The sequence below is a fragment of the Meriones unguiculatus genome, chromosome X, assembly GCF_030254825.1.
Source record: "Meriones unguiculatus strain TT.TT164.6M chromosome X, Bangor_MerUng_6.1, whole genome shotgun sequence".
NCBI classification, from domain to species: domain Eukaryota; kingdom Metazoa; phylum Chordata; class Mammalia; order Rodentia; family Muridae; genus Meriones; species Meriones unguiculatus.
Window position 1 is genome coordinate 67633763 of NC_083369.1, and position 12397 is coordinate 67646159.

Below are 12397 nucleotides of genomic sequence, written 5' to 3' on the forward strand. Positions count from 1 at the left end.
TATCTCTATGAATTAAAAACCAGCCCTAAAAGCATAAAAAGTTCAAGGCCAGCTACGGCTGTACAGCAAGACGCTGTCTCAACAAGATAGAATAGTATTACAAAATACTATTTTAGTTTACAAAATGCAGTTTACAAAATACAGTTTAACAAACTACTTGAGACATTTGATCTCTCAAGAAGAAAAGGTTTGACTCAAGGTAACAGAGCTTCTGGTCCAAGATCAATTGGACCCACTTCTTTGGACATCTAAAGAGAGAGCAGAACACATTGTTGTGTGTAAATGGTTCACCTCATGAGCAAGAAAATAGGAAGAAGAGACTAAGGTTCTATGATCCCCTTTGAGAGCACTCTTCTGAAGACTAAAGATCTCTTACTGGGCTCCTCTCTCCCAACAGTGCCACTCTGGAGAGAAAGCAACTAACACACGGGCCAGCCTGAGATACATAGTGAGACTCAGTCTCAGCATTGCCCCACGAAAATCTAAAACAGATATTGCAAACTCAGTTGGAGAGCTACAGAGACACCGAGATGTAGAGGTGTCCAGTGGCAGGATTGAGCGAGAATCTGAAGTTACAGGCCAGATGGAGGCTCATATAAAAGTCACAGCGTTAAGGTGCAGAACAGACAGATTCACTTCCAGGTGGAACAGATGGATTAACAGCAATACAAATTCCCTTGTCAGCAGAAGGGACCAAGCTAAGCTGAAGGACCTGAAACACTTAGGGGTTTTCTGTCAGTACCCTGGCACACACTGAGTGATTCCATGACACTTGGGAGTTTATCATCTCAGCACTGCATGTTCTTCTGTGTGGGAACCAGGTGAGGGTGTTGCATCCTTCTGACTGGTGTGCCCAATATGTTTCCAAGCATAGCTTTTCTAATATGGTTTTATATGTTCATATGTCCCTGATCTACTTTGATACATTTATAGAGGGATATTCTTCCCTCTTTTTTTTTTTCTTTGAGGAATACGTTCTTTGTTAGTCTCTGCTCTGCCTAACAGATGCAGGACTGGTTGTCGTGGCGATATGTGAGGATATGCAGTGATCTTTCTTCTGTGTCTGCATTCACAATGGAGCTACATGCCACTTGTAAAATGAAGTCACTTCTGGCAAGGCATAGCCTGAAAACCACTCCTTTACACAGTGTTGAACAACTTGGAGCAGGACACAGCCTGATCTCTAGAGCCTTGTAGGACTATGCAACTTGTCAAAATTTACAGAACCAGAGTTAACTAAGTAGCCTTCTAGCCTTTTGTTGTCTCATCTAGCACTATACCAAAATAAACAATTAATACAGATTGTGAATGGCAGTAAGTCATTCCGTTTTATAATTTTTATTTTTTCACAATTTATTCATTATATATCTTGATTGAAGCCTCCTCCCTCAACTTCCCCAGTCCCACTCTCCTTCCCGCTTCCCCTCATCTCCTTCCACTAGTCCACTGAAAGTCCACTATTGCCATCTGCCCATAGCTTGTTAAATATCATCAGGACTGCCTGGATCTTCTTCCTCGGTGGCCTGGCAAGGCTGCATCATCAGGGGCGAGTGACCAAAGAACAGTCAACTAAGTTCATGATAGAGGCAGCCTCTGCTTTCTTCTCTCAGAGATCCACATGAAGCCTGAGCTGCTCTTGCTATCTAGCTGTGAAGATTATTGCAATCATTGGAAATCATGACTTCATCATTTTAAAACTATTATGTACAAAAAAAGTATATAGAATGATATTCTGAAATTTTTAAAGAGTTGAAAACTCTCATAGGAAATAAAGATTCTTGCAACAATGTTGAAATGATAATTATTAGTTTTAGCTAATATAACTAGATTATGTCAACAAATCAGAATGTAAGCATCAGAATCTTTTCCTAAGAGAAGAAAGAATATTCCATGGATATAGCTATATTGTTTGGAATCATTTTACTTCCTTTTGAAACTGTCATCTAAGCTAATTTATGATTCACACAAGAAAAATTAAAGAGAAAATTTATGGTAATACATCACATAAAACTGATGGGAAAATTTTAATCAGCCTGAGTACTTATTGTTATAAACACTACAGATATTGAAACTGATTCAATGAAAAAGATTAAAAAGTATAATTAATTATGACTGAATTAGCAAACATGTAGACTGTGTCAGTGATAAATTGCCTTGCAGGAAGTTGGCAGAGAATGTAGCTGAGTAATGTACTTAAGTGAAATGTTAGGCTGTGGTGGTTGTTGAAAAGGGCAAGTAAGCTATAAAAATCTCCGAATGGTCCTTTCGTGAGATTGGAAATCGTGACAGCGACCTGTGAAGGAAATTTGGCTATGTTTCATGTCACTATCTTGTCAGGCTTTCACAGATCACATCCTGCCAGAAACCAGAGAACAGCAAATGAAGTTCTGTACTCGATCACCCTCAGAATGGGATGTGTACATTCTTACTGTGGGACCATGGACTTTGATACCCACATGGTTTAAAATATTTTGGTTATAAAAGAGCTACATTTCTTGATCTCACATGTGGATGATGAACATGTTGGAACTAGATGGATGGTTGGACTGTTAAAACCCAGCCACGATCTGCTCTGATTTAGCCTCAAAGCCACCCTAGATTTCTAATTGGCTTCCATGTCCTTTGTCTCACAACTCAAAAACTGGATTTTGTGGGACAGTTTCAGGAAAGGAGGGTAAGTTTTTAGAAAGTTGTTCCTTATTGGACCTTAGGGAAGAGCTTAAGAGGAAAAAGCAAAACAGAGCTCCTGTGTAGTAAAAACAACTCTCAGAGATGTGGTATCATCAAGGCTTCTTATCTTCGGGTTAAGGCTTTTTTGAGTTCAGGCCTGTCAGGGATGTGATCTAATCAGTCCATTCATTCCAACCACATGGCATTCAAGCACCTTAGTTTCAATTACATACCATTAGCTTGCATAAAAGGTGAAGAAAGATAATAAGATGCCATACTTGAAATCAAAGCAGGAGAAGACAGGGAACAGGACAGTAGCCTACCAGAGGGCCTCTGAGATTCATAGCTAAACTTTGGGCAGAGTGCAGGGAATCTTATGGAAGAAGGGGAAGATAGAAAGACCTGGAGAGAACAGGAGTTCCAATAGGAGAGCAAGGAGACAAAAAAAGCTGGGCTCAGGGGCTCCTGCAGAGACTGATACATCAACCAAGGACCGCACATGGAGAGGACCTATACCTCTGCTCAGATGTATACCATGGGCAGCTCAATCTCCATGTGGATCCTTGAGAAAGAAGAGCAGGGGCTGTCTCTGGCATGAACTTAGTTGGAGCTCTTTGATCACCTCCCCCTGGAGAGGTGGCCCTAATAGGCCACAGAGAAAGAGGACCCAGACAATCCTGATGAGACCTGATAGGCTAGGCTCAGATACTAAGGGTGGAGGACCTCCCATATCAGCAAACTAGGGGAAGGACATGGGGGACAGAGGAAGGGAGGGAGGGACCAGGAGGAGATGAGGGAGGGGCTACAGCTGGGCTAGAAAATGAAGAAATTTAAATAATAATAATAAGGAAAAGGAGATAAAGAAGAAGAAATCAAAGCCACAACCACATCTGGTTTATGGCTAAGGATGAGTATCAGGGTCCCTATCCCTAACCCATCTCCTGTTTTCATCTTTAATACACTGCCTTCTCGGATTTAAGGCTCATTGATGATGCATATCTTAAAGAGTCAATCCCTTTCTCTCATCACTGGTAAGTATTTGTGTGTGTGTGTGTGTGTGTGTGTGTGTGTGTGTGTGTGACAGGCTTCACAATGTCTGCTATTGCAGATAGAGAAAATACAAGAAACTCGTCTGCGTACTCTCTGACTGTAGGGCATTGACAAAATTGATTGTAGTTTTATCAAAACCAATATCTGAAGTATTTAGTATTATGATGTTAGTTCAGATAAAGAGTGGGGTGCAGAATGGTTGCCCATCATAAAATAACCAGCCTCTTAGCCTAGAAAATCCTGATCTCTCCATAGTACTGACATTCCAGTGAGTCCATCAGTCTCTGCAGACACAGATTCCTCGCCGGATTTTCATTCACAGTTCCCCCTGTTGGGCAAGTGTCACATTTTGTGCATGCAGGGGAATACATTTAATATTATAAGGTATCTCACAGTTGGGAGGCTTATTCCTAAGATCTGATATAAATGAGGCTTGAGGAGTGGTAAGGACAAGAGTCTTCAGGAGGGTGGAACAGTTGGTAAAGACCATGAAGAAAGAATCTCCAGGATCAAACACAATATCCTAATATCAAAACTGTTTGCTATTATGATCTGATATGAATTAATATAAATCAATGTAAATATTATTAAAAATGTATCAGGGAGTTTTTTAATTTGTGACTCACAGTTTCTTTTTTTCTTTTTCTTTTTTTAATTAATTTTTTTATTTATCACAATTAATTCACTTTGTATCCCAGCTGTAGCCCCTTCCCTCATCATCTCCCACTCCCATGCTCCCTCCTTCTTTTTCTCCCATGCCCCTCCCCAAGTCCACTGATAGGAAAGGTCCTCCTCCCCTTCCATCTGACCCTAGCCTATCAGGTCTCCTCAGGACTGGCTGCATTGTCTTCCTCTGTTGCCTAGTAAGGCTTTCCCCCTTTATGAGGAGGTGATCAAAGAGCTAGCCACTGAGCTCATGTCAGAGACAGCTCATTCCCCTTACTAGGAAACCTACTTGGGCACTGAGCTGCCATAAGCTATATCTGTGCATGGGTTCTAGGTTATGTCCATGAATGGTCCTTGGTTGGAGTATCAGTCTCAAAAACAAAACAGAACATGAAACCTGAACCCAGTTTTTTGTTTGTTTTGTTTTTTTATTTTTGTTTGTTTGTTGTTGTTGTTGTTGTTGTTGTTGTTTTGTTTTTGGTTCTGTTACTCTCCTTGTGGAGCTCCTGTCCCCTGCAGATCTTTCTACCTCCCCCTTCTTTCATAAGATTCCCTGCACTCTGCCCAAAGTTTGGCTATAAATCTCAGCTTCAGCTTCAATACACTGCTGGGTAGAGTCTTTCAGAGGCTCTCTGTGGTAGCCTCCTTCTTCCTCTTCTGGTATATATCCTGTTTGTCTTTCTTAATGAGGATTAAGCAATTCTACCCATGGTCCTCCTTCTTGCTTAGCTTCTTTAGGTTTACAGATTTTATTCTGTTTATCATATGGTATATGTCTAATATCCACTTATAAGTGAGTGTATACCATGTGTGTCTTTCTGCTTCTGTGTCTTTCTCCCCTTAAGCAGAAGTTGTAGATTATTGAGGCCTGTTTAAGCCTTAAGCATAGCATAATTGTAGCCACTTTCTTTTCCAGTCTCCGTTTTGATAAGGTGAAATTAAGTTCAAGTTTTCAGGCTCTGCCTTCCAATGATTATGTCTCTAGCGCTTTGTTTCTCAAACTTCGTATACTTTGTTATCTGGAAGCTCTGTAAAGTTCCCCAACTGGGGAACCAATCAAATTCAAGGTCAGTTAGAAACACTTTGTCTAGTTTGTCCAAATGATGTACTCTTGCTTCCTAAACCTGATACCAGTTGTTACCTGGTTGCAGTTTTTGTTACCTAGCTGTTACCTAGAGGAGGTTTGTTCCATACAACTGGTTACAATGTTCTTCCCTGATTGTTACTTGGTTGCAGTTTTTCTTACAAAAAGCCTATCTTGGCAAATGGTGCGATCTAGAAAAGATCATTCTCGGTAGTGAGGTATCCCAGAAGGATAATGACACACAAGGTATATACTCAGTTATAAGTGGATTCTAGACTTATAAGATTGAATAAACATACTGAAATCTGTACACCTAAAGAAGATAAACAAGAAAAAGGACCCGGGGTAAGATGATCAAAGACAAATGGGATGGCCATTGGAAGAAGGAGAAAACAAGTAATAAGACAGGAGCCTACCACAGAGGGCCTCTGAAAGACTCTACCTAGCAGTGTACCAAAGCAGATACTGAGACTCATAACCAAACCTTTGGCAGAGTGCAGGGAATCATATGAAAGAAGGGAGCTTTAGTACGACCTAGAGAGGACAGAAGTTCCACAAGGACCAAATATGTCAGGGCACAGGGGACTTTTATGAGACTGTTTCTCCAACCAAAGACCATGTATGGATATAACCTAGAATCCCTGCTTGCATGTAGCCCATGGTAGCTCAGTATCCAAGTGGGTACCCTAGTAAGGGAAACAAGGACTGTTTCTGACATGAACTTAATGGCTGGCTCTTTGACCCCGCCTCAAGGGAGGAGCAGGCCTGCTGGGCCACAGAGGAAGACTTTGCAGCCAGGCTTTAAGATACCTGATAACCTAGGGTCAGATGAAAGGGGAGGAGGTTCCCCCCTATCAGTGGACTCAGAAAGGGGCAGGGAGGAGATGAAGGAGGAAGGGTGGGATTGGGAGGGAATGAGGGAGTGGGATACATCTGGGATACAAAGTTAATAAACTGTAACTAATATTTAAAAAATAAAAAATTTAATAAAAGACAGAAAAAAAGCCTGCCTTAGGAACAAACCAGCATCGCAGTCTGGCTCCACTCTGTCCCTGACTATGTTCAGTCTTGGGCTGTTGCATTGAATAAACCATCCATATCTCACTGAGATTATTGTTCAAGTAGTTGTGTGGCAGTTCTTGTACTGTAACAAAATGGTTATAAACTACCTGACATAGGGTCTGGTAATTAAACTTGGGACCTTTATAAGAGCAGTAAGCACTCTTTACTTCTAAGTCTACCTAGAGCTGTCTTCCACCTGCAGTAATCAATTAAATTTATTTATGTTCTGGCCTTTGTCTCACAGTTTTCTGTAAACTGTAACTATAAGATGACCACATGGTAGGGAGAAACTATGACTATTCCCCAGCACACATCTTTAAGCCAAACGGCAAATGAGTCCATTTCTCCTTTTTAATTTCTGTCTCCAAATTCCTCTACAAATGTAAGGGTCTATCTTGCTTATGGTTTACAAACTTGTAATCGCATCACTTTAAAGACCAAGGTCTTGGGCAGTGGTGGTGCATGTCTTTTATCCCAGCACTCAAGAGGTAGAGGCAGTTGGATCTCTGTGAGTTCAAGGCCAGCCTGGTCTATGAAGTGAGTTCCAAGACAGCCAGGACTGCACAGGGAAATTCTGTCTTGAAGGAATAGGGGGAGGCAGAGGATCAGGGATTCAAGATCATCGCTGTTACACAAAATTTGAGGCGAGCTTGAATTTAGCTTGAACTATGTGAGATTCTGCCGCCACCCATACAACAACAGCAGCAATGGGCTTTAAGAGTACATAACAAGTAACAGTACACGAGCCTACCACAGAGGGCCTCTGAAAGATTCTACCTAGCAGTGTACCAAAGCAGATACTGAGACTCATAACCAAACTTTGGGCAGAGTGCAGGAAATCATATGAAAGAAGAGGGAGATAGTAAGACCTGGAGAGGACAGGAGCTCCACAAGAACCAAATATATCTGGACTCAAGGGTCTTTTATGAGACTGTTTCTCCAACCAAGGACCATGTATGAATATAACCTACAACCCCTGCTTGGATGTAGCCCATGGTAGCTCAGTATCCAAGTGGGTACCCTAGTAAGGGGGACAAGGACTATTTCTGACATGAACTTAATGGGGGGCTCTTTAACCTCCCCACCTCCTGAGGGAGGAACAGGCCTGCTAGGCCACAGAGGAGGACTTTGTATCCAGTCATGAAGATACCTGATAAACCAGGGTCAGATGAAAAGGAAGGAGGTCCTCCACTATCAGTGGACTTAGAAAGGGACAAGCAGGAGATGAGGGAGGGAGGGTGAGATTGGAAGGGAATGAGGGAGTGAGATACAGCTGGGATACAAAGTTAAGAAACTGTAACGAATATTAAAAAATAAAAAAAGAAATAAAATTCTTAAAAAGGAAAAAAAAGAGTACATAACGAAAAGTGGGAGGTAGGAAGACATACAGTCAAATTATACTGTGGGTTGAATGAATCCAGATGCTCAGTAACAGCATAACTTGAGCAGAAGCTCATTTACAAGAAACCACACGGTAAGAAGGATGCTATCAAGATTCAGAGACCAGGCTCTAATAGCATCCCACTCTTCTAGGAAAGTAATAGTGAAAAGTGTGTGGACCATTTTTTAAGATAACTTACCAGACCTTGTGCTCTGCCTAAACTTTTAAAGGTTCTACCATTGCTTAACACAGCTGAAGTGAAAATCAAGCTGCCAACAGATAGACCTTGGGGTGCACACCTAGCCCATGGCAACCACACATTTGAAACATTCCTCCAGTTTCATTGTCACTGTGACCTCAGATGACCTTCAACACAGCATGTTGTTCAGGCTGATCTCTGATGAGTAGTGTTCCTCCTGCCATTGTGTTTGGTGTTTTTACTTTTTATTTTTTCTATTAATTACAGTCAATTCATTTTTTTGTCCAAGCTGTAGCCCCCTCCATCATTCCCTCCCTATAATACCTTACATCCTTCATCTCCTCCCATGCCCCTCTCCAAGTCCACTGATAGGAGAGGACCTCCTCTCCTTACATCTGACCCTAGCTTAACAGGTCTCATCAGGACTAGCTGTATTATACTCCTGTGTGGCCTGGCAAGGCTGCTTTTCCCTCAGGGGGAGGTGGTCAAAGAGCCAGCCACTGAGTTCATGTCAGAGACAGAACCTGTTCCCCCTTACTAGGAATTCCACTTGGATACTGAGCTGCCATGGGCTATGTCTGAGCAGGGGTTCTAGATTATATCCATGCATGGTCCCTGGTTGGATTATCAGTCTCCGAAAAGACCACTGTGCCCAGATATTTTTGGTTCTGTTGCTCTCCTTGTGGAGTGCCAGTCCTCTCCAGGTCTTACAATCTCTCCCTTCTTTCCTAAGATTCCCTGCACTCTGAGAAAAGTTTGGCTATGAGTCTCAGCATCTGCCTCAATACCCTGCTGGGCAGAGTTTTTCAGAGGCCCTCTGTGGTAGGCTCCTGTCCTGTTACCTGTTTTCTCCCTCTTCCTATGTCCAATGTCTGTTCCCTTTGTCTTTCTGAGTGATGATTGATCATCTTACCCAGGGTCCTCCTTCTTGATTAGCTTCTTTAAGAGTACAGATTTTAGTATGATTATCCTATATTATATGTCTAATATCCACTTATAAGTGAGTATATACCATGTGTGTCTTTCTGCTTCTGAGATACAACACTCTGGATGATCTTTTCTAAATCCCACCAATGGCCTGCAAATTTCATGATTTTCCTTGTTTTTAAGAACTGAGTAGTATTCCATTGTATAAATGTACCACAATTACTGTATCCATTCCTACATTGAGGGATATCTGTGTTGTTTCCATGTTCTGGATTTTACGAATAAAGCTCCTATGAACATGGTTGAGCAAATGTCCTTGTTGTGTACTTGAGCATCTTTTGGATATATGCCTAGGAGTGGTATACCTGGATCTTGAGGAAGCACTATTCCTAATAGGCTTAGAAAGTGCCAGATTGATTTCCAAAGTGGTCGTACAAGTTTACATTCCCACCGGCAATGGAGGAGGGTTCCCCTTTCTCTACATCCTCTCCAGTATAAGTTGTCACTTTAGTATTTGATCTGAGCCATTTTGATGGGTGTAAGGTAAAATCTAAGGGTTGTTTTGTTTTGCATTTCCCTGATGACTATGGATGTTGAGCATTTCTTTAAGCATTTCTCTGCAATTCTATATTCCTCTACAGAGAATTCTGTTTAACTGTGTACTCCAATTTTAATTGGAATTCTTGATTTGTTGCATTTTAACTTCTTAAATTCTTTATATATTCTGGTGATTAGCCCTCTGGCAGATTACAGGGTTGGTGAAGATCCTTTCCCAGTCTGTAGGCAGTCGTTTTGTTCTGACGACAGTGTCCTTTGCTTTACAGAAGCTTTTCAGGTTCATGAATTCCCACTTATTAATTGTTGATCTCAGAGCCTGTGCTGTTGGTGTTCTGTTCAGGAAGTTGTCTTCTGTACCAATGAGTTCTAAGCACTTCCCCACTTTTTCTTCTAACCGATTTAGTGTGTCTGGTTTTGTGTTGAGGTCTTTGGTCTACTTGGACTTTAGCTTTGTGCAAGGTGATAAGTTTGGATCTATTTTCATTTTTCTACATGTAGACAAGCAGTTAGACTGCAACATTTGTTGAGGATGCTGTCTTTTTTCCATTGAATGCTTTTGGCTTCTTTGTCAAAAATCAAGTATCCATAGGTGTTGAGGTTTATTTCTGGGTCTTCTATTTGGTTCCATTGATCCACCATTCTGTTTCTATGCCAGTACCACATAATTTTTATTACTATTGCTCTGCAGTACAACTTGAGATCCAGGATGGAGCTACCTCCAGATTATCTGTTGTTGTATAGGATCATTTTTAAAATTCTGGATTTTTATTTTTCCATATGAAGTTGAGAATTTTTCTTTCAAGATCTGTAAAGAATTGTGTTGGTATTTTGATGGAAATTGCATGGAATCTCTAGATTGCTTTGGGCAGGATGGCCTTTCTCACTATGTTAATCCTACTGAACTATGAGCTTGGGAGATCTTTCCATCTTCTGATATCTTCTTGGATTTCTTTCTTCAGAGACTTGAAGTTGCCTTTCAAACAGGTCTTTCACCTGCTTGGTTAGAGTCACACCAAGGTACTTTATGTTATTAGTGGCTATTGTGAAGGGTGTTGTTTCCCTAATTTTTTTCTCAGCCCATTTTGTCTTGGGTGTACAGAAGGGCATCTGATATTTTTGAGTTAATTTTGCATCCAACCACTTTGCTGAAGGTGTTTATCAATTGAAGGTGTGCTCTAGTTGAATTTTGGAGGTCACTCATGTATACTATCATATCATCTGCAAATACTTATACTTCAACTTCTTCCTTTCTGATTTGCATCCTCCTGATCTCCTTTAGTTGTCTTATTCCTCTAGCTAGGATGTAAGGTACTATGTTGAAGAGATAAGGAGAGAGTAGGCAGCCTTGCCTTGTCCCTGATTTCAGTGGGATTGATTTTAGTTCCTCTCCTTTTAGTTTGATGTTGGTATAGGCTTGCTGCATATTGCCTTTACTATGTTTAGGTAAATGCCTTGTATCCCTGATCTCTCCAAGGCTTTAAACATGAATGGGTGTTGGATTTTGCCAAATGCTTTTTCAGCATCTAAGGAGATGATCATGTGGTTTTTCTCCTTCAGTTTGTTTATATGGTGGATTACATTGATGGATTTCCATACATTGAACCACTCCTGCATGCCTGGGATGAAGCCTACTTGGTCATAGTGGATGATATCTTTTATCTCCCATAATCTCCCTCCCTCTTCTTCTCCTATGCCCCTCCCCCAGTCCACTGATATGGATGGTCCTCCTCTGCTTCCATCTGACCCTAGCCTATTAGGTCGCATCAGGACTGGATGCATCATCTTCTCTGTGGCCTGGTAGGTTGTCCCCCCCTCAGGGGAATGTGATCAAAGAACCAGCCACTACATTCATGTCAGAAACAGTTCCTGTTCCCATTACTAGGCAACCCACTTGGACAATGAGCTGCCATGAGCTACATCTGTGCAGGAGATGTAGGTTATCTCCTTTCATGGTTGTTGGTTAGAGTATCATAGACCACTCTTTGAAAATATTTTTTGCTTGCCTTTCTGCTTGGATGAAATGAAAGCTGACTGACTGCTACAAATAAACTTTAGTTCTTTAATTGTACCCACTGAAATATGTAAAAAAAAAAAAAAAACCAGAGGGGATGGAGGGCACTGGACATACTGGCGCATGCCTTTAATCCTAGCTTGTGCTGCATTTTTTAATTGAGTTATTTGTTTTCTTGATCTCTAGCTATTGAGTTCTTTATACATTTTGGATGTTAGCCCTCTATTGTTTATGTAATTGGTAAAAAACAAACAAACAAACAACAACAACAAAAACTTTTCTCATTCTATAGGCTGCTGCTTTGTCCTAAATGATGATGTTCTTTGCCATGAACCTTCTCAGTTTCATGAGGTCCCCTTTGTTAATAATTGTTTATCTTAGTGTTGGTGCTAATGATGTTCTGTTCAGAAAGTCTTTTCTGTACCAATGAGTTCAAGACTATCCTCCACTTTTTCCATCATGTTCAGTGTATCTGATATTTTTTTCAGATTTAAATAAAATCAGTTTTTTATCTGTTTTAATTTTTATTAATTACAGTTTATTCGTCTTGTATCTCCCATGTAGCTCCATCCTTCCTCCCCTCCCAATCACTCCTTCCCTACCACTTCTCCATCCATGCCCCTCCCCAAGTCCAGTAATAGAGGAGCTTCTTCTCCTTCCTTCTAATCCTATTCTATCAGGTCTCATCAGGAGTGGCTGCATTGTCTTCCTCTGTGGCCTGATAATGCTGCTCCTCCCTCAGGGGGAGGTGATTAAAGAGCAGGTCAATCAGTTCATGTCAGAGACAGT